We start from the raw sequence: 4,642 nt of genomic DNA, 5'->3' as shown, positions 1-4,642 counted from the left end.
GAGCTAGAATGGCATTTCGACATTATGGATTCGTATTCATTTTCACCAACGCATCTCCTAATTATCCCGTCACCACAAGTCTTGAACAAAAAGGGATCTTCCCAAAAATATTGTTTAATATCGAAGAAAAATTTCTTCTTTTGTTGGAAATCTAATCCTTCCGGAATAATATTGGCTGCAAGATAATTAGCAATATCTGCATACCAAGGTGACATGGCACTTTTTATTTGATAGAGGTGTTCATCAGGGAAATCATCTCGTATACCGGTAGTTTCACCTATAGGACCGTTTTCATCTTCAAGTCTCGATAGATGATCGGCGACAAGGTTTTCAACTCCCTTTTGTCTTTAATTTCTATATCAAATTCTTGTAACAATAAAACCCATCTAATTAGATGTGGTTTTGCATCCTTTTTAGCAAATAAATATCTTAATGCTGCATGATCAGTATAAATAATAACTTTTGAACCTAATAAATATGACCTAAACTTGTCACATGTAAAAACTACGGCTAACATTTCTTTTTCTGTTGTGGTGTAGTTTAATTGTGCACCAGACAGTGTGTGACTTGCATAATAAATGACATGAAGTTTCTTATCTTTCCTTTGACCTAAAACACATCCGACAGCTAAATCACTTGCATCACACATAATTTCAAATGGTAAATCCCAATCGGGTTTAGCAATAACAGGTGCACTAACTAAAGCTGTTTTCAATGTTTCGAATGCTTTAACGCATTCTTCATTAAAATCAAAGGTTGAATCTTTCATGAGTAAATTAGTAAGTGGTTTGGAAATTACAGAATTTTTTTTAATAAATCTTCTGTAAAAACCAGCATGTCCTAAGAATGATCTTACTCCCTTAACATAAGTTGGAGGGGGTAATTTCTCTATTACTGAGGTTTTTGCTCTATCTACTTCTAATCCTTTTTCAGATATTTTGTGACCTAAAACAATTCCTTCGTCAACCATGAAATGACATTTTTCCCAGTTTAATACCAAATTTGTTTCTTCACACCTAGACAGAACTTTATCCAAGTTTTCTAGGCACGAATCAAAAGAATCTCCATAAACTGAAAAATCGTCCATAAAAACTTCCATGATATCTTCAATGAAATCATTAAAAATCGCAGTCATACAACGTTGAAATGTTGCAGGTGCGTTACATAGACCAAAGGGCATTCTTCTATATGCAAATGTTCCGTAAGGACATGTGAAGGTTGTTTTATCTTGGTCATCCGGGTAAATGTATATTTGAAAGAATCCGGAGTAACCATCAAGAAAACAGTAGAAAGCATGACCAGCTATCCTTTCGATCATTTGATCAATGAAAGGAAGAGGAAAATGATATTTCCTAGTTGCTTTATTTAAATTTCTATAATCTATACAAACCCTCCAACCAGTGGTGGTTCGCGTAGGTATTAATTCACCTTCTTCATTTCTTACAACTGTTATGCCTCCCTTTTTGGGTACACAATGGATTGGACTAACCCATTCACTATCCGAGATAGGGTAGATGATTCCATTGTCCAGAAGTTTAGTAATTTCATTTTTTACTACTTCTTTCATGTTCGGATTTAGGCAACTTTGCCTATCCGCTTTAGGTGGCTTATCTTCTTCTAAATGGATTCTATGCATTACAATACTTGGATTAATACATTTTAAGTCTGAAATTTGCCAACCCATACTTCCTATCCTATTTCTAACAACTACTTTCAATTTCTCTTCTTGAACTTGTGTTAGTTTGTTAGAGATAATAATAGGTAGAGAATCGCCTTCGCCTAAGAAAGCGTACCTCAAATGACTTGGTAATTCCTTAAGTTCTAATTTAGGTGGAACTACAATTGAAGGCGGAACTGGTCCATCTTCTCGAATCAAAGGTTCTGGGTCCTTATCTTCTAGTTCCTCGCTCATTATAGGTTCTATTATTTCTTCTTTTTGAACAATGTCATTTACACATTCTTCAATTAAATCAAGTTTCATACAAGCGAAATCTTCCATAGGATATTTCATCGCTTGGTTCATATCAAACTCAATCTTATCATCTCCTATTCGTAAAACTACTTTCCCTTCCGACACATCAACTAGAGCACGTCCCGTGTTCATGAACGGTCTACCAAAGATTAGCGGACAATTTACATCATAAGCAAAATCTAAAATAACGAAATCGGTAGGAAAAATAAATTTGTCAACTTTAACTAAAACATCCTCAATTATACCGTATGGTCTTTTAGTGGTTTGATCCGCTAATTGCAAAACCATATTGGTACGTTTGATGTCTTCTTCTAAGCGTAACTTATTAAAAATAGATAATGGCATCAAGTTAATGCTTGCTCCTAAATCACAAAGACAACTTGGAAATTCAATATCTCCCAATTTACACGGAATGGTAAAACATCCGGGATCCTTGAGTTTAGTGGGCAAATTGCTTGACACAATCGAACTGCAATCCTCAGTTAGTGAAATGGATGAAATTCCTTCCCAACTGATTTTCTTTGAAATTAAATCTTTGAGGAATTTACCATAATTGGGAATTTGCGTAATTGCATCCATAAACGTTAAATTAATATGCAAATTTTTAAGTTTGTCTAAAAATGTTAAAAGTTGTTTGTCATAGTCCTTGTTGCGGACTTTGTGTGGAAAAGGTGGTTTGGGTACAAAAGTTTTCGTACTAGAGTCAATCGGTGCATCTTTTTGTTTTAATGTATCTTCTTTGGGCTTTGGTAAATCAGTTCCAGGTAAGGTCGAATTTCTGGGCATTTCCGGGCCTAAGTAGTTTTTCCCTGAACGAAGAGTGATAGCTTTAACATGCTCTTTCGGATTTTCTTCCGTATGGCTTGGAAGACTTACCTCTTTGCGGGATGGAATTGATTTAGCGAGTTGTCCAATTTGAATCTCCAAATTATGGATGCTGGATGATTGGTTTTTAATAAGCTGATCGAATTTATTCTCGATCCGTTTAAAACCATTGTCGTGATTACTTATTTTTCCGCTCATCGCATCAATGAATTTGTCGATTTTAGAAGATAAAGTGCTAATCGTATCTCTTGATTGATTTTGATAATTATTAGTACGATTTTGATTAGCATTAACATTATTGTTATTATTATCTCTCCAGTTAAAGTTAGGATGATTTCTCCATCCAGGATTATATGTATTGGAATAAGGGTTATTAGTTTGGTTTTGTCCTTGGACAAAGTTTACCTGTTCAATTTCACTCACACCTTCGTAATCCACATCCGTTCGGATTGGTTGACCATTAGGATCACACGGTGCCATAAACCTATCAATTTTGTTCGACAAGGCAGAAAATTGGGCTTGCAACATCGCTACTGGATCAAGATTCACTATACCTTTAACTGATGATGTAGTTGAGGATGATGGTTTCGCTGATGTTAGGTGTCCACGTTCCGCGGGCCACATACTGCTGTTGATTGCCATTTCCTCCAAAAGTTCTCTTGCTTGGGCAGATGTTTTCTTCATGAATAACCCTCCAGACATAGCGTCCAATGAACCTCTAGTTGTAGGATTTAGTCCATTATAAAATGTTTGCATTAAAAGTTCAGCGGGCAATCGGTGGTGTGGGCATAAACGTTGAAGTTCTTTAAAACGTTCCCAAGCCTCATATAGAGTTTCACTATCATTTTGAGAAAAAGATGTTAACTCTTTAATGACTCTTGCGGTTTTTGCTAAAGGGAAAATTTTTGATAAAAATGCTTGGGCTAATTGCTCCCAAGTCTCAATTGATGCGGCTGGCATAGAAGTTAACCATTCTTTGGCTCGATCCTTCAAAGTAAAAGGAAAAAGGCGAAGATTGATTGCTTCTGCAGTCACATTTGGTATTTTAAAAGTGTCACAAATTTCTAAGAAATTTGTCAAATGGGTATTAGGATTTTCGTTAGGTAACCCGTAAAACGTTACATTATTTTGCAACATATTAAGCAACGCAGGCTTAATTTCAAATTGGTTTGCATTAATTTGGGGTCTAACTATACTGTTTGTTACACCGGCCACTCCTGGCCTAGCGTAATCCATATGTGTGGCCATAACTTCTGGCTCGGTAATTTTAGTTTTTATTGGGGTTTGGTTTTTCTTTTTCTTTTCTTTCTTGTTCTTTTTAAGGGTTCTTTTAATTTCTGGGTCAATAGGATCTAGTGACGTGCCCGAACTTCGAGAACTGCGCATGAACTTGAAAATTCGCACGAACCGAAACTACCTACAAAACAGAATTTGAAAAAAAAATATGTTAGTAATTAAAAATAAATAAAATATAAAAGTTTGAATAAGTATGAATAAACCTAGATTCGTAATAAAACACGAAAAATTTAAAATTTTGGCATTCCCCGGCAACGGCGCCAAAAACTTGTTGAGCGATTTCCGCAAGTGCACGGTATACGCTTGTAGTAATAAAAGATATCGATCCCACATGGAATGTTTTTTTTAACAAAACTTATTTACAATCAGTTAATTTACTTTAAGGTTTATAATATGGGAAAATCGTTTAATCGGTTTTGGTTTTGAAATTGCTAGAATGAGAATTAGATTAGAATGTCAAGATGTTAGAAAATATCTGATTAATAATGAATTTGCAAAACAGGAACGTTTTAGTACTTTAGAAAAGTAAACAAGTATATTTGTTTGCAT

The 4,642-nt window shown here is 35.0% G+C and overlaps 1 non-coding gene across 1 annotated transcript; it reads left to right on the top strand.

The window, feature by feature from the left end:
- The first annotated feature begins 3,569 nt into the window (after window positions 1-3,569).
- LOC136207606 (small nucleolar RNA R71) lies at window positions 3,570-3,674 on the top strand. Its single transcript, XR_010676739.1, has one exon. It is a non-coding gene; the product is annotated as a small nucleolar RNA R71 (small nucleolar RNA).
- The last annotated feature ends 968 nt before the right edge of the window (window positions 3,675-4,642 follow it).

This window comes from Euphorbia lathyris, chromosome 9, assembly GCF_963576675.1.
Source record: "Euphorbia lathyris chromosome 9, ddEupLath1.1, whole genome shotgun sequence".
Lineage (NCBI taxonomy): Eukaryota > Viridiplantae > Streptophyta > Magnoliopsida > Malpighiales > Euphorbiaceae > Euphorbia > Euphorbia lathyris.
This window is presented reverse-complemented; position numbering and strand designations above follow the sequence as displayed.